The following is a 20,903-nucleotide window of genomic DNA, read 5'->3' as shown; positions in this document are numbered from 1 at the left end:
GGCAGATGCACAAACAGAAGAGATTTTTTTTTTCCTCTTGGAATTGATGAATTTTATACATGGACCTTTATTTCCAGATAAGGAATTAATGCATTTATGTATTCAGAAGTTGTTGTCTACCAATACAAGCAGATAATTGGTTCCCCTAGTCAAATCTCTCTGTGTGTATGTGTGTGCTACTTAAACATTTACTACAGACACAGTACTTTTAGGAGCTTGTTGTATGGCAATGCAACATTTTATGCATTATAGGATTAGAGCATGTGAAATTGATGTTGGATATGCAAGTTTTATGTTAATCTGATTAAATGAATGGCGAATTGCCCAATGCAATCAATTGAAATATTCAAAAACTTTGTGTTGAACTTGAAGGAAATTATCACCTTGAGGCTGCCAAACCCATGAAACAACTTTGCATTTGCAGTAATATTTGCCTATTTTGCATTAAAAACCATATATATATAAATAGTGGTTTTGTAATGAATTAAGATTGGTCCATCAAGGAGAGGCTTGTTAGAACTGGAAATGCAACAGTCTCCACAACCTAGGTATGTTAAATGTTGGATGAAGTGTATTAGAGTGGTTTTACTCATACTGCATGTTTTCTTACAAAAAGAGATGCAAAGGCATCTATATTATTTTATCACTTTATTATTTGTTTATTTTCTCTAAAAATAAAATGACTTGATTTAAGTGCGTGATGCTATTTACTTGTATTTTAAAGCCTTGCATAAGATTATATAGCAGATTGAAATGCATACTTATGTCTGTTTCTTTCATTGGACGGCTATGCTAAAGCAAATAAAATCAAACACATACATTCCCTCTCAGTGGTTTACAAACTGTAAGTGATGGGAGGAAAAACCTGCAGCCATTCCACTGAATTCTATTATTGACAACAGCAGAAGTAAAAAAATTAGAAAACAAATCCCTTTTTAAATAGAATGAAGTAAAAGACCTATATTGCTTGGAGGAAATGCTAATTGAAAATACCTTGCTAATGCTAGCTAGTCACAGGAAGGAAACATTAAGTTATTATTTTTAATAATGTTTACAAGTATATCCAGCCATTTCCAGCCAGTGAAAAATGTTAGCCTTGGTAAAATGTGGCAGTGCTACTTTTCACTGGTGATGCTGCTCATCTTCTCTCTGATAGCAATCATTAATTTTATTTTTTAACCCAGTCTTCAAATGAAGACAGATGAGCAGGAGAGTTTTAAATGCAAGCTGCTTATGTTCAGAAAAATGGCTGCGAGATTACAGATCACTGTGCCTGAGCTGAGTCCAGCGACTGTTTGGAAAGGGGGAGAAAAAAACAAACAAGCATTAGGTGAGCAACAAACAGGCAGAGCCCGAGTGTGTGTGTGTGTGTAGAGGTGTCCATACTCCTACCTGTGTTTTGGGGTGAGAGGGGACCACAGGGAGGGAGAGGTAAAAGAGTCCTGCACAATGATACAGCAATCCAATTCATTTCCTAATTGCTATGGAGACCCACAGATATGATTATTGCTAATTGCTCTTGATAATTTCAGTGTTACATTTTAACATCTATTTTTCATTAGTACCAGAGTTAGAGACCAGAGTGTGTAATGTATCACATCACTGGTAGCATCATCCTGCAGCTTTTTGTCCTTCCAGCATCACCAGTGTTGTCTTTTTAGTCGTGTCAATGAGCACAATGTAGTTTCTACGTGTTTTAAGCTGTGATTTTTAGCATCTGACAGCTTTGCCTCAGTTATTTCTTACCACAGACACACTGGATTTGTCCTCATGCTCCCAATGCTCATAAATCTGAAGTTTTTAGACTTGGTCCTGCCCACAGTGACCTCATGACTGCTTATTTGGGTACACCTTGTCCTTTTGGAAAGGAAGACGTGACTTGGGCAGTGCATTCATAACAACAAGAGGAAGTTAAAATCTCATTTAGTGTAGTAGAGAGTTGACTGTGGCTCTGCAGAGCCAGTCCTCCACTGTCAATGCATTGCCTTGGACAGACCTCCCAAACATCCTCCTTCCTGTAGCCTCACGGGTGACCAAACCCACCAGCAGGAGCTGGGTGTCCCTGTGTTGCTCATGACAGAACTCCTCTGTCTTGTTGAAGGGAGATTCTTAAAATAAAAGTCCAAAACTGATTAGATCAAGCCAGAACTTTCCTGTGAAAGGCTGGAAGGGCAGATCTGGGACTCCAACTCGGCTCAGGTACAGGAGTCTGGTGCCTGCAGTCAGGGAGAGCAGTCCCTGCAGCTCCTCTAATGTGCAATTTTTGATCAGCTCTTGTAAGGAGCTCTGCTGGCTCAGAGTTTGAGCAAAGACAGCATTGAACATGCTTCCCTTACACTTCAGGGTTTTCTGCCAGCCCAACTGCTCCTGGGGAGTGACCTTGTCTCTAGGAATTAGGCCTTTCGTTACAGTCCCTTGTAAGGAGTTGAGAGAGGATTAATTGGTTTGCTCACTGCAGTTTCTGGAAGTATCTCACATTTTTCAGTGGAAGATGACTCTGGAAGTACTTTCCTACAGTGAAACAAATCCCTGCCAAAATAAAATGATGAATCCTGAGTATTACTGGCAGCATTTCATGCCAGTTTTCGAGCAGTTCGTTTCTATCTGCACCTCCGTTGCACACGTTCGGTGAGTTTAATGCCCAGCTGTCAGTGTTTCCCTCTTGAGCTGACCATCATGGGAAGCACAGGTGCAAGTGTCCTGAACTCCCCCAGGCCTCCCATGGGAGGCATGAACTGGGCTCAGCAGAAACCCACCAGCCTGTCAGGGCAGATGTGACTCTCCATCTGAGACTGGCTCCTGTGAGGAAATGCTTATAGGGTGAAGTAACATTTCACAGCAAAGGTGAAATGTTACTTAAGGCTTTTTTCTCCTCTACAGTCACAGCACCTGTAACTAGGAGAGCACTAAAATTTTTTTCAAGGAAAAATATTTTTTTCAAGAATTACCAGAATAGTCTCATCCTTGTGGTGGGATAACATCCCCACCCACACTCGGCAGAGGGTGAGCAGACACCCTGCTGACCCAGGTGAGGTTTGGTTATCCTGATACCCAAGGTGTGAGATGTTTTGCCCTCAGCAGTGAGGAGGAAAGGGGTTGCTGCCTTTCCTGGGGCCAGCAGCAGCCAGAGGAAGTGTTTTGGTGCTTGCCCTTGAAAGGCTGCAACACCTGAGAGATGCCTGGAGGCTTTCAGGATCTTCATGTGTTAGCTATGGGAGTGAATCAAATAACCCATGGATATTTAACTCCAGTTCTAGCTCTCTTTCCACACTTAGCTGAAAGGGGGTTGTTTGGTGCAAAACCAGCCCCTGAAAGGTGAAAGCAGCTTCTGGATGGTGGCAGGTCCTGGGTGGTGGGGCTCTCTTGAATTTCTCACAAGGTGAATGCAGAGGTAGAGAGAAAGTTGGAGAGTGGTGGGAGGTGTGCTGAGAGCTAACAAAGGCCTTCAAAGTAAGAGTGATGTTAGAGGGTGTCAGGAGGCAGAAGGTGCCAGCTGCCTGACAAAAGAAATATCATTACTCACTATTAAAGAACACTCCAGATGCTTGATATAGTCATGGGTGTTCTTCTGAAAATTTTTTTAGCAAAGCTCCTAGCCTGCCTACACTATTGTTTTCTGGAGTCCAGGCCAAAATCTGTGAGCTTTTGTTCAAGCAAATAGACCATGAATCTCATGAGTAAGAACCAGTCTTATGGTCTAATGCTGCAGAGTGGTGGTTGCCTCTTCAAAAATACTAAAATCCTCTTCACACTCTCTTATTCCTCCGGGACATCATTACTAACAGGGACAGATTGTGCAGATCCTCTCTCAGCAGTCCAGGGTGGGATGAACATTTGCTCTAGGCACTCTTCAGTGTTTCTGCATCATAGATCTCTCTCCATCTCCACTCTCTTCCGTGCCTTTATAACGAGCTAATGGACAACTGTTACTCATGCCTAGAGATGTGTCTGTATCAAGAAAAATGAAAGCATGAAAAAATGAAAAAGTTCATCTGTTAACTTTCATTGGCAGAAATGCTACAGTGGATTGTACTCAAACTGCAGGACTCTTCCCAGACTTTACAAGTGCAGGGGTGATTGAAACAGAATAAGAAAAAAATGGTGTTAAAATGGGACTGCTGAAATTAAACAGGTTGAAAGTTGTCTGGCAGTTCCAAATAAAGCAGAGAAGTATAGCCCTAGAGTGCAGCAAATTTAATCTTTGAACAGGTTTATTGTTTTATCAGGTTTTTGTTTAAGAAGGGTTTCATTATATATAACATTGAGATAAATTTTTACATAGCAGATTTATTCAACAGGTTTATCCTTTTAACAGCCCTCCCTGCATTTCAGCAGTTGGTATGTGGGGTCTTATACATCAAGCAAGTTTATTACTTTATCAAGTATGAATTTTAAGAAGTTTTCCTAATAATAGAAGATGTGTGGAGATTTATAGGCAGCACATTGTTCTATTCAGTATTTGAGCTGTTTTACCTAATGTAAGCTACATCGTAGCTACATGACAATGCTGCTCCAAATGGTGGTAATTGTGCTGTAACTCATACTATCTTCCCACCACTGTAATAGATCTCACTTTGCTGTCCCAGTGTTTTAAAAACCCTTAAAAGTCCAAGTACAACTACCCTGACTAAATTGTCTCTGTAAATTAGAAGAACAAAGTGAGGTAAAAAGCAGTATTGACATTAGTTAGTAAAAGGATTGTGCTGAGCTGTTTTGATAAAAATTCAGTACTTCTGGACTGCAGGAATTACAAATTCTCCAAAATGAGATGGAGAACTTGCTTTGGCATCTGTGATAGGGAAATAGCAGTGTTTGGTATCATCATAAATTTTCGATCCAAGGTTTTTCTTCCAAAAATATCCATTACTGATTATTCAATCCGGAAAACAGTTTTGGAAGTTATGTGTTCCAGAGGGAATGGCATGAAAATTCAGGCAGCTGTCCCTGATTTGTGGCTCTTACTAAGCAAAGTAATTAAAGAATACTTGGGGTTTATGGCTTTTTTTAGGTTTGTTTTAATCTTTCTGCTTCTGCTTAGAAAGAGAAAAGTAATATTAAAAAAAATCCTTTGAGATATAAAGTCAGCTCCCTATAAATGTTATTATTATTTTTGTACTTTTACAGCATGCAATTCAAATCAAGCTGTATCTCACTGATTTGTTCTAATGACAAAAGAAAGATCTATTGCAAATTTCTTCATGTTGGGAAGTAGCAATTAATTTGTAGAGCTGGTTCAGTGTTTGCTGATGAAATGTTTTCCTATAGGAAAATGCTGATTCATCAAAACTAGCCTGTTTATAGATAAAAGTTAATTTAAATTTATTTGTCTCAGAAATATTGGAGGAAATCTGAAATTTGGTTGAATGACAACCTGTATGTCTGTAGTTGAGGTTAAAAGGATTTTTCTTTAGAAACCTAAAATAATTTAAACAGAAATTAAGTGCTTCAAAATGAATAGATGGTTTGTTTTGTACTGAGTCATTTTTCTTTTTATTTCACACTTTGATTCATTAATACATTTGAGAGTTCAAGTTTTCATCATAGCTTTGGACAAGACATTTCTTTCACCTCACATTTTTACAGATGAGAGGAGTCTTCCTCCTAGTACTTCAGGAACAATAGTATAAAAAGAGTATTCCACTGCAAAATACACTGCAGATGCATATTATGATGCAAATAATCTGCAGATTTAATCCTTACCTCTAAAAAGGTCCTGTTTTCCTGACACCTTTGCTTATAAGAGGAGTTCTGACCCTAGAAAAGTAATTTGTGGTTATGAGATACATCCAGTAATTTGTGTTCCATTGGCACGTTTATTTCTGAATATACTGTCTTGCTGCTCTCATATTAAAACTTTTCTGATCAGTGGGATGCTGCCACCTAAAATATGAAAATCACTGGGCTTGTTTATTTGAGAAGAGAACATTAGCCATGTCCTAGTTTAGACATGGCTATATTTATACTTATAAAACCCTTCTTGTGAACACAGGAACTAGTACAATGTGATAGCTCTAATAAAATAGGTATACTTCTATGCAGTAATCACATAGCTCTTTTCAGTGGTTCTAGTATAGAAGTTCCTACTTTAAAAAACTAATTTGATTGACATCTACTTGATATTCTGTGATGACTTTGACATATAGTATATCTGGTTGACAGGTGCGTTGGGTGTACTCTACAGATATAGATAGACTTTAAAAATGTATTTTCTAGTGGTAATTGTATGGTTTAGATGAAATCTGCAGTTGCTCCCAACGTAACTGTTATAACTGGCAGCTCTCAGCTCATGAAATATTCTAGTTTAAGACCACTTTAAAAAAGAGACTGACACTTTGGGTGAACAGATAAATTCAGTGAGAGTTTTGTCACTGCCTTAATGTGGCCAGGAGCTATGGCAGATCTCCTGCTTTGAAGGGACTTGGGTAGGCAGGGAATTAGCACTTTACCTTGCTCCTGCTTCCCAAACATTGCCAGCCCGTGCCCTGAGCTTTCCTCCTTCCCCTCCCAACTGTGTGTAACTTGTCTTTACAGCATTCCCAGTAGGACAAAATCACCTTTTGTTCATGTTAACTTGATTCCAATGGCATCACTGGGGTTATTTTTCACTTCAAAAACTAAGTTGGCACAATAAATAGGTCAAATTTCTGTAGTATCTTTAGTCAGGGGATGGGAGGAAGATGTTAAAGGAAGACGTTAGGTATTTTCCTATTAAGGATTGCTTCTAAATTATGAGGCTCTTGGAGTCAGGAGTTTGATATTTGTTAGGAACATTTGTTTCATGCTGCAAGAAAGGCCAGGGTATGTTCATGTTAAATTGTGGTTTGGTTTTTTTTTTTTTTTTTTTTTTTCTGAATCTCATGCTTTTAATTTAACAGGCAGGTTTGAGGTTGACAAGCACTGTCCTTCATTTATAAGACTGCTGACAATCCAAATCTGCTGAGTTCCAGTGTGGTGTTGATGGTGCCTTTCTGCTTGCATTGTTTCCTACCAATTGGTGTTCTTCCTCTTCCTGAATCATCATAACTACTGGTGCCTGCCTTGAAAGTTTTGATGTATCTAACTTGGTTGAGGATCTGGCACGGTGGCTCTGTCACATGAGGTGTTGTGGTGCAAAGTTGCAGCAGCACTGGCACCAGCCAGGATTTGTCTCTCCTCTGTTCCTGCATAACCTTCCTTCTCCCACACTTCTAAATTGCTCTATGGAGATGATCCATTAAGAATCACAATAAAGCTTGAATGTTTGAATAACCTTTGAAATTATTGACAAATCGGCCCCAATGGAGTGCCCAGGAGTCTAACATAGAAGAAAGAGATCGATGACAATGCTGCAGAGACAGGATCCAGGCTGCACAAGCAAGGGGATATGCTACATGATTTTTGCATGCTGCCACTGGAGCACAAACATAGCAGGAATGATGCACTCTCAGAGTGGACCTGCTTTTCCTCTCATGTCCTTTTGGCAGGTTGAGTTCACCAGGTTCCTTCTCACAGCAGGGCCTGGGTTCATCAGGAACTTTGGAAGAAGTGACAAGCTGAAGCCACCAAGGGCTATAACCCAGTGAGGACTTAACATAAGCTTGAAGCTTACGTTGTGTGAACCTGGAAAATCCAATGCACCTTCTCATCTCTGGAATTTCACCCACCTCATAAGAAATTCATTCCAAATCCTTGTGTGATCCCTGTTGCCATCACATAGAAGTGTCTGTAATCTAGAACATCAATTCAGCCACAATCTAGCCTCAAATAATTTCCAGTTTTCAACTGGGGAAGAAGTACTTTGTTCAGAATCTCAAAAGAAATCTGTTTTAAAACCTAAGTCACCACTGTTTGAGTCAAGTTCATGTTACTTTTCTTCCTTCTATTCTCATGAGAACTGAGATTCTTGAGTTTAACCAATTCCATAGGAGTTCTGGCTGTTGGCAGGGGTTGGCACAAGGGCCATGTTCACTTTTTTCACTCTGATTCTTCTAGGCTACCCAGGAGGTTTAAAGTGAATATGCACACACTTGAAAGGTAGGTAACAATTTATTAATGGCTGTTACACCCCATTCTATAGGAAAAGCGCTATTTAGCAGAGTTTATTTATCAAAGTTTAGATGTTTGGTGGACTCCTTTACGCCATTATTTTCTTTTACCAGACAAATGTGTCCCACCCGAGCCTGCTTGGCACAACAGTGACCTCTAAAGGCTCATTAGATTAATGGTGTCTCCAGAGTTATCTGGCTTTAATTCTTATTTAAAGGTAGGTGTGTGGCTCTGTATCAGGTATTACCCCCTTCATGCTGAGCACATCTTTAGAAAGGTCAGCTCTTGGTAAGATCTGAATGCCTGCTCCTTTTCCCTTGTGCTGTATAAAGGACCTGACCTTTCAGTGATCCTAATTTCTCTTCCTTTCCTCTTCCCTCCACCCTCCCTCCAGCCTATTATTTATTGAAGTGGAAAAGACTTCCCCCCCTGCCTTTTTTTATTTCTCCAAATATTTCTAAAATAAGTGACCAAAACCAGTGATGACACAAGTTAAAATCCAGGCTACCTTGATATTTCACCAGGAACCTCCTCTTTTCAGGGCAATCCCATTGTGCCTATTTGGAGCTGTGGATATGGTTGTGCTCTGTCTTGCACTGGGAGACCCTATGTTATTTTTAGTAGATGAGAGCATTTAAATGCAAGATATGTAGGTTTGGGGGGGTTTCACTTTAAAATTTATTTTATACCAAGAAATTGGTGTTTGATTGGGTTGATTAAAGATGGGAAGAAGTAGAAGAAGGAATAAAGCCTGGGAAGAAGTAGAAGAAGGAATAAAGCCCAGGGGAAGAGGCAAGAGAGGATAATGGGTTAGTGAGGGTTGAAATAAAGCAGAGGAAGCAGAGTGTAAATATGAGCAAAGGGGCAAAGTGAGAAAGGGGACAGTGAAGGCCTGGGGGAAATAGGAAAGCCTTTAGTAATTGCAGGATTTGAAAGACAGCTGCAATGAGCAGGAGGTAAAAGTTGAAGTAAAACCTGTGATTCTACCTAGACACCTTAATTATCACTGCAGCTTTGCAGCTGTGGGTTGTACATGTCTCCTGTTCAATTGACTTGCTGTCCCTTTCCCCAAACCACTTTACCCCTGTTTCTAAAGGGGAAGTTTTCTAGTTTAACAGTTGCATTTTTTTTAATTGAAAAGTGACATGGTTTTGGCCAACTTGTTTTCTGTCAGCAAGAAGCTGGTTAGCTCTTTGGTTGGTTCCACTTCCCTGGGAATTATCACTAATTGATTTTTTGTTCAAATCACTGCACTCCATGGACTTGTCTTTCTTGCTAAAATAAGACTAAAACCAACTGCAGTTGGAGGTGGTATCCTTGCCTGGGCTGTTCAATTCATAGACTTTTATCATGAACATCTTTGCCCTTTTTGTATGGTTCTGATGGCATTCTTTGCTTCAGAGTTTTTTTCCCAAAGGGTTGGCCTCTCCCACTCATCGTAGCTGGGGATTTGCTGCTTGCTTTTCTATGGAGCTGGGTTCATCTGGGATTAATAAAAAGGTCTTTTAATTCAGTTTGGCCAACTCCAGCATAGAATGATTGAGAGAAGCACATTATAGATAAAATTATTTTGTTTTGGACCTCACAAGAGCACCCTTTTGCCCAGGTTTGGGACTCAGAACAATGAGATTCTGCTGGAGATTTATCACGTGCCTGATGACAAGGAGCTGGAAAATTATCTAATATTACCCAAAAAGAGTGCACAATGCATGCAAAGCTGTTCAGAAACAATATTAGCCAGACTCATTATTAAAAACCTAGAATTCAAAGTGTGACTGTAGACAAAAACTTAGCTTGAGGGGATGGGAAGGAAATGAAACACCCTGTGCTTTAAAGGACTCATACGAAAATGTTGTGAAGGAGAACTAGCTGCAGTTTACAGGAATAAAACCAATGGCTGACAGATCTGAGGAAGATGATGCTGTTCAAATTGCTGAGCAAAGCATGTCTGGGTCTGAGGAGTGGGTTCACCTCCTGGTCATCCCCAGAGAGAGGCACAAGCCCCCTAGGAGCGCGGAGGATCCCCCCATGGGGGTGACCGTGTGTGTAGCCAAACGCAGAGTGAGCCCAGGTCGGTGGTGAAGCTGGCACAGGACAGCCTGGAGTGGAGCTGGGGGGGCCATCCCCGTGTCAGGGCTTGGGAGGGGTGGGTTTGCCTCTGCTTGATTAGCACTCCCTGTGACCAGGGGCACTTCGGATGTATCTCACTCTGTTTATGTTTTTGGTTCTTATAATGAAAATGAGATCCCTCGTGTAGCCCTCTGCCATTTTGCACATCAAACTGAAAGTATATATGCTCGTTGTGGGTATTAGTGTCTCAGCTTAATGACAGAAGCCTCGGACAAATAAATCCGTGTGCCATGGAGGATTTTCCTAATGAAACTGAAGTACAATACTGTTTACATAATGTCCTTTAGACTCCATTCAAAACAGCAAATGCTGGACGTTGCCGTTATCCACCGACACCAGCTAATACAGGCAGAAATGAAAATGTAATGCAAAGTGGCATCTCTTTTTAACTTTTCTCCAAGTCTCTATATAGTGGCTCTGAGCATGCCCTCTGAACTTTTCCCCTCCTGGGTACTGGGGTTTTTTATATGTTGGTTTTTGGTTGGCTTTTTTTTTTTTTTCCCTTTAATATATTGACATTCCAGCCCTTGGAACAAGGTCTTCACTCCTTTTCTCATTTCAAGATCTTGTTTTGGGAGAGCTCTAACACCTGTCCACTGATCGCCTGCCAGTCTGCATCTGTGCCCAGCTGACAGAGCTGTCTGCTTTGACTAATGATGTGATTGATGGACAAAATAAGGAAGAACACACAAAAAAACATTTCTGTCTGGTCTGGTGTGTCAGCAAGCCTTCATCAAGTGGCTGCTGAAGGTATATTTTGCTGCATGCCTCATTACACAGTAATGGCATTCCCAGGCAAAGCTGTTTCTTTTCATGACACAAGACAGCAGGCAGCTTTATGGACTCTGGGCCTATCGAGCCTGGAGGAGAGAAGCACTAAAGAGTGGTCATTTCCAAAAGTGCCTCAAGTTGCTTTTTTGTTGTCATGAATTTAATATGAATCAACACAATATGAAATGAGCATGAGAAATTTTAGTGACTAGTCATTTTTTAAGACTGCTGTCTAAACAGCCATCAAGGAAAAAAACCCAAACATTTTCTTCTACCAAACCTGTTGCAAAAAGAAGTCATCTGTCAATTTTATTACATTAAAAAAGTGCACAGAGGTGTATAGTCCAAACAAATGCCTGCTTCAGTGCTAAACATGTGGAAAACACCACACATGTAAAGTAAAAAAAAAGGCAAGTGAGTGGCCGAGTGAATGGAGTATTTAATAACTAAGGTTTAAATGGCTCTGTGCTCGAAGAAGGCTCTTGTGCAGTTCATATATCATGTTAGGGACCGCCTGCTCCAGGAAACACAACAATTAAGTGATAGTCATTAGGCAACAGGGCATGGGGCTGTGGAAGGGTGGCCACCAAACCCCCAGCACACCTTTTGCTGCAGCGAGGGAGGGGCAGGACTGATCTAAGGAGAGAGGGAAAGAGGTGGGAGGTTCCTCCTCTGCACACAGCATCAGCCTCCATTTTCCCCCTCTGCTCAAAGTTGTGCCATTCACATCTATCCTCCATCCTTCCCACAGCTGCTTTTCACTCGGTGTCTCCCCTCCTCTTACTTCTCATGGACTTTTTGCATTTTGAAATACTTAATTTCATCCATGAAAAGAACCAGAAAATTAGTTATGCTTGTTCACAAAAAAATTTTGGATTGTTTTCCTGTTCCTAATACAAGAGGTCTTTTACCATGGGCTATTTGGGATAATTTGTGAATTTAATGAGTTGTGATTAGTTAAGAAATTGTTCTTCATGTAATAAATCCTACACACTAAATTAAAAAATGTACACGAGTTCTTTATACCCACTTAAAGAGAGAAAAACATCAATGTAAATTCTTGTTATGACAAATGTAAAAGATAATCTTTTAAAGTGCATTTAATTTACTGTAATAGTAAGAACCACTTTATCGATGCCTAAGAGTACAGAAAAAATGAATACAGGATAATTCAAAGCAAATAAATAGCACGATTAAATTCAGTATGGCACTTACTTACAGACACAATCACGTTACCCTTGCATACTAGTTGAAAGAATAATAAGAGAACACCATTTTTTTGATTCAAGAATAAAAGGCTTCTGCATAGATGTGAATAACTAGGCAGGCTGTTAACCTGCTTTCTCTAGTCTTGGTACTAAATAAGGCAAATTCAGGCTCAAGGGAAGAAGAAATTCTGTTGATTGAAAAGCTTAAACAAAGCAATTATTCTATCAAGTGCAGTAGGGGAGCTAAGTACCACGAAATATCAAACACCTGCAGGTTTCCAAGAAGTTCTCTGCTGAAAACCAGAAGCAGCTGGGTGGAGGAGAGACCATTTTATCAGTAACCAATGGGTTTCTGTGCTCCACTGACCTTGAAGTCAATACCAGTGCCAAGAGCTCACTGTCTGCTGTTTCTTCTTGCGTTATTGGTTTGAGAACCATAAAAATGTCAGAGATTTACTATAAATCACAATTCAGTGGGGTTTTGTTGTCTTGGTTCCTTTTTTTTTTTTTTTTGCTTTAGCTGAGCCTGACCATATTCATTTGTGAATTGAGAGCAAATAGTTAGCAGAATGTGTCTCGTTGCCTTTTCCAGGGAGCTTTGCTGTGTGTCTAACAGGGAGTTTTGTGTTTCTGTGCTAATTTAGCAATGCTGGTGGGTGGGGCTGGGTGGGGGCAGCTGGTAGGAGCTGCTGGGCTCCCACAGTGGGCTGTGGTGTGAGCCCACACAGGACAAATGGCTATTTTCTTATCTCCCTTGCTGCTTTTCTTTTTTTTTTTTTTAATCACTCGGATTCAGTTTCTGCTTTGGTAAGGTAGACATTCCATTTTTTTGGGCTGTTTTCCCTGAAGTTGTTGTTTGTGTCAAATTTGTCATGGTTTAATGGCTTACTGTATTTCCCTGCACTGGAACCACTAAACACATTTTCATTTAAGTTGGGATCTTTAAAGAATGATCATCTTATCCATCTGTTCAGAAAGCACGAAGACACAAATCTGGGTCAGAAAAGAGACTTGGAAAAATCCCCTGTACTCAATCAGTTTCTGGCAAGTGAATTTGTCTCATGACTTCAGGAGCTGGTGGAAAAAGAGAGAATTTAGCTGCAAAAATATTGTTATCAGCTCTTTGCTTGGAGCCATGGCAAACAGGTTTCCAGTTTTGTAGATGGTAGCAGAGAAACTCAAAAGGATATTTAACCTTAGGTTATTTTCTTTAATCTTAGAAGAAGCAGCCACCCGTTAACATGCCTATATATATATTTATATATAGGAACATACAATCTTTTCTTTCCTAATCAGGCTTGTGTATCTCCCTTGATTGATTTTTCTTTTTCTTAAATCTTTAATAATTTTTCTTCATGGTTTCTGCATCCTGTCCAGGCTTTTCTTTCTGTTCTCTGTACGTGATACAGTAGTTAAAGGCTATGGCTCTAGAAGAAATCTGCTTATTTCTTCATTGTTTCTGACAGGGGGGAAAAAGCCTCTGAAGATCAGATGGCTTAATTAAGTGTCTTTAGGATTGGAGGATGGGGGGGGGCGGGGAGTACATTTGAGGTATTGGAACTATATTATGAGAATATATTTATAAAGGGATCATCTGTGCACAAAGAAAAGCAGGTTTTGTCCTTGCCTGCTTTTTGAACCCAGTTCCTGGGAGTGGAATCCATAGTTCATTGAATGTTTGAACTACAGATTCATTTTTTTCTAGGAAGAGCACCTTACTCCAGTGGAGTTCCTAGTGATTGAAATGGGGATTTGACATGTACAAGACTTTTGAGTGGTGTGTTGTTGGCCTGTGCTGCTGAGGTTGAGTTGTGCTCTTTGCTCCTACTGGAGTCACCAGAAACCTGTGAACTCATCCCAGAACACCTGACCCCCTTGGGAAAAGCTTTTGGTTTTGCAAAGTGACTATTGATGTTTGCAATATTTGGTTCTGTTGAAGGCATTTTGAGGTCCTCAATTGTTATTTATCAATATTGGTTGTTACTGATACCGTTTGTTCATATTAATTAGCATAAAGGAGCAGGATTGAAAGGACAAAGGCTGTATGCAATTCTTGCTGGGGAAGGGAGTGAGATGGTCTTGCACAGCCAGGATGGAGTTGCTCTTTGTTGGTGGTGAGGAGCTCTGTTTCACTTGAGGAGCTGACATGCCAGGTCCTGGGGTGGCATTTGGCTCAGGCCATGCTTTCCCTGCTCCTTTCTCCCTGCTCACTTTGGGGGTGGTCCTGCAGTGGCCTCTCTGAAACACAGACCAAAGCATTTTCTGGGAGCCACCAACCCTGCCTTTGCATGGCAAACAATGGTGGCAGCAAGGCTGGCACACACAGCACTGGTGATGGTCCTGTTCTGGGAAAAAGCCACAAAAAATATGCGATAAACCATGGATTGCAGGACTAGAATGCTGCAGACGCATCAAAGCCTGGAAAGTTTAATGGAAAATCTTACATTCTTGTTGATTATTAACATGAGGACATTTTTCCACTTAAATAGGAGAAAAACTAATTATTAGTTCTTGAGTGCTCTGTGACCACTGATCTTTATAGAGTGCTATGATGACTGGAGCTGTGTGAATAACTGATGTTTCCGTTCCTTGGCAATACTAAATGTGGATAAATAGTTCAGTCAAATGAATTTTTTTTTTTCCTTCCGCTTCTTCACTGTTGACTTTTATTTCTTTTTGTAGCTTTCAAAACAGAATGGAAGAAAATGTCAAAGAAAACTTCAGTTTAAAATGCTTCAGTATTTTCAGATTTTTATTTTTTAGTGTTGCTGTGTTCTTAGCAATGCAAGTGGTGCAGTGAAGTGGAAGTAAATTTCTAGCTGTTTTCTTATTTTCAGATTTGGTTTTGGTTTGGCTTTTTTGGATTTTTTTTTAACTTGGGAGGCAGATTTTCATAGAATAATCTTGCTTGTATTTAGTGACAGTACCTTGCATATGGAAATCCCTAAGATATGATATTAAGAACCTATCAGCTAAAGGCAATAAAGTCAATTTAAGCTTCTGGTGTCCACAAGAGGGGAAGAGTCTTGCTCTTTTTTAGCACCTCCCTCAGGTTGTAAGGCTGATAGAGAGTTTAAGAGCCCCATACAGTGACCCCTCAGACCAAGCTGCTGAAGGCTGCTCTGTGTATTTGTGAGTGATAAGAGATCCTCAACCACCACAGATATTTTCTCCTCATTTATGCTGCATTTTTTTGTCCCTGAAGAGTTTTGGGTGTGGGTCTATACATCCAAAGCAGACAGCTCCAGTGCATTTTGACCACACCTTTGCCCCTTAAATGTGTGCAGCAAAGGGGCAGAGGGCAGGAGCTGTGTTGTCCATCAGTTCACAACATGCTAGTGTGAAATGCACGGTGAATATACACACTATTGTATTGAATGTTATGTGCATATGTAATACATTAGGAGAATGCAGTGTATAATGCAGCCACCATATGTCATATAAAATAAAAATGAAGAGGGTATATGAGCAAATACTGTAGAGCATATGGCAATATGAATATTAACCTCAATCTATAAATAGCTTCTGAAGTATCTGTTTTAAAACAGGGGAAGAAACTTAACATAATAGCAATTGAGGAGAAATTGGGCATCTTTTAAAGTTCTTGATGTCAGGGAGGCAAAATACCATTTCAATACTTAGATTTATATGTACTTCCCACAAAAATAAATCATGTAATATTTTCATGGCAGGCATAGAATTTTATGATTTTTATGACAATCATGGAATTGGGATTCATATTTTATAGCTAGCACTAATAACAAAGAAAATGCATGTGAGAAAAGGTCTTAAGGAGAGAGGAATGGCAGTGAAGTCACAGAAAGGAATGGAAAACTCAGAGTAATTAGGTATTTTTTATAGGTTTGGGGTTTGTATTCAGAATAGCTTTTGGTACATTCACAAGACAAGCACATTGATTTTAAATGTTTAAAATGGAGAACAATAAATTTCCCGGTTTCCAATTGCAGTCACAGTAAAACTGAAGTAATTGCTTTGGAGGTAATTTAACATGTGTTTGATCTTAATGCTGGTTTGTTCATATATATGGGGTTTGTACCTGCTGACCATTAACCAGTGTCTGATTCTCTTGCCACCTGATCTCTTGGAAGACAGAAGGGTGTAACACACCTGGGTCACTACAGTTTGCTCGTTGCATTCCCTATCAGTGAATGTTCCAAAAGCTGATCTCGTATGGAGAGACTCTTGTTAACGATGTTACCGTTGTTAACGATGCCTTGTCAGCCAGCATTACCCCAAGGAAAACAGTGTTTCCTGCTATGTGGGATGCTTTGAAGGGAGGGCAGAGAGCACTATGAATTTATGCCCTAAGCAAAATTAAAAGATGAACCTTGATTATCTTGAGCCTCCCTGGCATATGGGGCAGCCTTAGAACAGGGACAACAGACAATTTTACCAAGCAGCTTAATTGGGATATTCTGCCAGGACAATGCGGGGATTTGGATTCGATGCCCACCTTTATCAGGGGACTTTTGACTTGAGTTTCCTGCTTCCCTAGATATGCAGTACAGATTTGGTTACGCTGGGTTACCACAAAGGAAATATTCCACATCTTTCCTATGGAGACTGCTTCAGTTTTCACCCAGGCTTGGATTCCATTCTGTTTACTGTATTTTGCTTTCTTTGCGAGTGGTGCTGCCATGTGAATACGAGTCTGGCTGGCTCTGGCTTCCCAAAGGGTGACTCCAGTCCTCAAGGGTAATTTTCACCTTAATTACTTCTCATTTGAGTAGAGGGTCCCAGCTATCTGGAGGAAAAGCAGGCTCTAAGGAGAAGGGAAACTGCTTGGGGAAGAAAGGGGAACAGTGCAGCAGGAAGAGAGGGAAATCTGTTTCTGTTACAGAAGACATGAGGTGCTCAGGAAGGAAGGCCTTGGCTGTGGGAGTATTCAGCTTCTGCCTTGAAGCAGCCAAGCTGCAGTGCCTGCCAAGAAAATGGAAAAGGATATTTTCTTTTACCAGGAATTAGCCCAGTCCGTGTTTTCCTTGCTGAGGGGGCACAGGGTAATGCTGCTATCAGCTTCATTATTTACTTCATCTCTGGCTCACTCAGCAGCTGCTTCCTTGAGTCAACACGTCCCTACCAAATTATGGTAAGTTTTTTTTACTTAATTTCTGAAACAAGCCAAAAGTCTTTTAAGAAAAGGAATGGATTGCTAGGGCAGACTGATTTGGGACCAGTTTTAACATCATTTCATAGAGTAGAAACCTTGAGCAGATGACCCTTTGAGCCGGCATGTATTTTCTAAAGACCAGGCTGTATGTGAAGGGCTCAGTCCATGCCACTGTCCTGGGATGCAGCACTAAGAAATACAATGGTGTTATTGATGTGGTACTTCCTTACAGAATTTGCAGGAATTTAACCTAGGAAACTTTCAGGTCTCACCTAACAGGAAAAATTTTAAAAGCAGCAGCTGCTTCCCTTCATGCTGATGGCAGACCAGCAAAGGCAAATACTGGGAACACTGGTAGCAGTGGGCAACATTTCTGCTGTAAGTATTTAAATTTCTACCACCTTATCTCAGGTGTCTGGAATGGTGCTGGCCTTAAGCATGGAAAATGTGCTCTGTGAGGGTGAAATACAGCGTTGCCTGTACACAAACCATGTTGCAAATGCAGAGGCAGGTGCCAACGTGCAGCTTGTGCTTTATCAAGTAGTCTGTGCATGTGCTCTCACTGCTGTCAGTGCCTGGGGTTTGTTACCTGAGCACTAAAGACCTGTGGGTTGGGAATCAGGTCGGCCCAACCCTAGATTTTCCTTTTTCCTGGGAATTTGAACTGTAGTTTCTAGAACATGGGAAGCCAAAGGTATATGCAGTATGCAGACTGGTTTTTTTTTTTTTTTGTTGGTTTTTTGGGGGTTTTTTGTTTGTTTGGTTTTTGTTTTTGTTTGTTTTTGGTTTTTTTTTTGTTGGTTTTTTTTTTTTTAATAGATTAGTAACAGCCCTGCACTACCCTGAGCCACCCACTGCCACAGGTCAAGCTTTTAGAGGAGAAACCATCTTGCAAGTGTGAAACTGCAGCTGACTGCTCACCTGGCAGGAGTTACCCCTAAAAACCTTGTGATACTCTAGCATTGCTGAGTATATTATTGCTGAGCATATTATTAGGACATGATGGTCCCAAAAGGTTTGTATGTATAGGTTTTACTTCTTTAAGTGCACATTCATCTGATTGAGCTGGTAGCATGCTTTGATAATGTGTGTCTGTCACACTTCCCCTCAGCTACTCAGTTCACTGGGGTCTGCTGGTGGGGCATTTCATGGCAAATTCTGTAGTATCTGCCAGGAAGATAAGGAAAGGACTCCACAAAATATCTGCATTTTACCTTTACCTTCTAAATTATCATGATTTTTTAGCTCTAAGTGGGATGCTTTGGTCCAGCCATGTTTTGCTTTCCACCAGGTTAATAACAGTTAGCAGAAATAACACAGCAGAGCAGCCTTCTCATAGCAGTTGTCATTACTAGCAAGCATAGTAAAGAAAAATAATTGACTAGCAAAAGGTTTGATAACTCAGAGTTTTATGTTTCTCAGAAATGACTCATTCCCATATGCATCCTCCAAACTGCATTCTGCACGCTGAACTCACCATAACCTGCTCTTAGAGAGGCTCTTCTCTCACATTCCCATTTTGGCATTAGAAGCAATAAAAGTAACAGCAGCTTTGAAGAGCATGTAAATGTATAATGGCTTTCCAAAGCGGATTGATAATTACTTATTGCACTAAATAATCCTAGAAGTGTGTTAGAGGAGGAATGTGAGAAGAACGAATGAACTTACATAAGTAGAGAAATCTATGCATCCCTTCTGCTGTCTGATTCATTTAAACAGTCTTATTACAGTATCAGTGTGGAGGGGAGATAATGAAGGCTGTCTTATGTTGTTATATCTTTTTTCCAGCTTGTTTTATTTTAAGAAATGCAATGGTAGCTCTGGGTGGAGCTACAGTCACCACTGCCACTAGAATGTAGCATTTACTTCACTCTGCATAATGTGGGGCAAACATACTAAATGTAATAAGTTTAATTTTGTGCAGTAATTTAGTATGTTGATGGTGATGGAGTTTTGTTATTTTGAAAAATATTTCCTTTTGCAGATTTTTTAAAAAATAAGCTTTCAGCTAGCACCAAGTAGATTAATCTGACCTTTTTAAAGCTAATTTCCAAGAATTACCTCCTCTTTTAAGCTAAATTATTTTGTTAATAAAAAGGTGTGACACAAGAGCATAGGAAGCAATTGAGCTTTATTCATCAATGGCTGTCTCTTGACATCAGTCAGCACAGCAGAGCTCAATACTTCTGTGAGAGGACAGCTGCTAACATGTTGCTGGCTACTTTTTTCTTTCTTCCTCTTTTTTTTTGGAGGTTGATTTTTCTGCAGGTAGTTTTTAATTTAGTGGGTAAGAAATAACACTTGTTCTTTATCCATTCACAGTGAATATGAGATTCCTTCTTATGTTATGAAGGACTTGTTTTGGTTTCTGCTGCAGGGATACTTGGAAAGTGGAATTTTTAGAGGAGCTGAATGACACATGAAAAGAGGTAGCTCGGGTTGCATCCAGCTGAAATTCAAGTCTTCAAACTAATGCAGCTGCAAACATCCGTTTAAACCTTCAACTGAGTTGTGAGTAATTTAAAACGAATTGTTACTTGAGATGTACACAGAGTGGCACTAAGAATGTGTCCTTCCCCCCTTCTGATGGTTGGGTTTGAGCTGAATTTTTGTGGGCTCTGCCCTGTGCTTGGCCACCAGGCCCCCCTGGCTGCCAGCAGTGGGGGCACCGAGGGCTTGAGCAGCAGCTATTTCTGAAGCCGTGCCGTGGTGGAGAACAAGGCCTGGATATTGCAGAGGGGGAAAGTGCACGTCTCTTTTTCAATGTAATTTATTTTTATTTCCATCTGTGATCACAATTTTTGCCCTTGATGAAATCTTGGGACCAGGAACCTTATCCCTGGTGTAGGTGAAAGATGATGCAATGCTGACACAGTTAGTGCCTCCTCGTGTTCCCGTGTCCCACCTTCAACTCTGGCAGAAGGGTTACTGTGCCAGGCATCTGCAGAAAAATTCACTTCATTTAACCAGTTAAGGGAACAATGATTTTGCAGCTGATATTTCAAATCTCATCTGTCTATCTGCTCTCACTGAGGAGGGTTAAAAGACCTGCTTACTTTTCACAGAATCCATGACAAATTCATTGATATTGAATATATTTCAATTAACAAAATTAACTGAAAAAATTTAACATTAATTGGTCAGTGCTACTTCTCCATTCTGGAAAAGAATGTTTGGTTGCTTGTTTTCCTAACAAAAATCCCATGGAAAATGTTTGGAAATATCTTATTTTAGGGCTAAAATCCTTGGAAGAAATCAGCTAGAATTACACCTTCTCTGGGAAATAGCAGCAATTAGGACAGATGTCCTCCTCTAACTCTGAGCCAGGCAGCTTGGGTGACAAATATGTCAAATTAATACATCACCAGGTATGAAAGCACAGTTAGAATTTGACTGAGGTACTTCCAGCCTGCAAAAGAGAACGATTTATCAATGCAAACTTAATAACATCTATTTGAATCTAACTAAAAATCAATATTTCATTACCAAATTGTTAGTGAGAATGAAGAAAAATTGCGGAAGTCGGGCAGTTTGGTGGAAGAGAAGCATCAGGAGTTCAATGCGAAGACGGGATGATTCATGAGGCCAAGCTGGTGGAAGGGTGAAGGAGGACGAATGCACAAAACTTGGAGGGCCCT

The 20,903-nt window shown here is 40.3% G+C and overlaps 1 long non-coding RNA gene across 2 annotated transcripts; it reads left to right on the top strand.

Moving 5' to 3' along the window:
• Window positions 1-2,812: 2,812 nt before the first annotated feature.
• LOC137481096 (uncharacterized) lies at window positions 2,813-12,781 on the top strand. Of its 2 annotated transcripts, none has more exons than XR_011003321.1 (4): window positions 2,813-3,028; window positions 7,905-8,013; window positions 8,139-8,242; window positions 9,632-12,781. It is a non-coding gene; the product is annotated as an uncharacterized lncRNA (long non-coding RNA). The 2 variants fall into 2 exon arrangements; XR_011003320.1 differs by lacking the exon at window positions 2,813-3,028 and adding an exon at window positions 3,100-3,315.
• The last annotated feature ends 8,122 nt before the right edge of the window (window positions 12,782-20,903 follow it).

This window comes from Anomalospiza imberbis, chromosome 12 (assembly GCF_031753505.1).
Source record: "Anomalospiza imberbis isolate Cuckoo-Finch-1a 21T00152 chromosome 12, ASM3175350v1, whole genome shotgun sequence".
Lineage (NCBI taxonomy): Eukaryota > Metazoa > Chordata > Aves > Passeriformes > Viduidae > Anomalospiza > Anomalospiza imberbis.
Note: the sequence above shows the minus strand (reverse complement) of the source record. Positions and strands in the feature narration are given on the sequence as shown.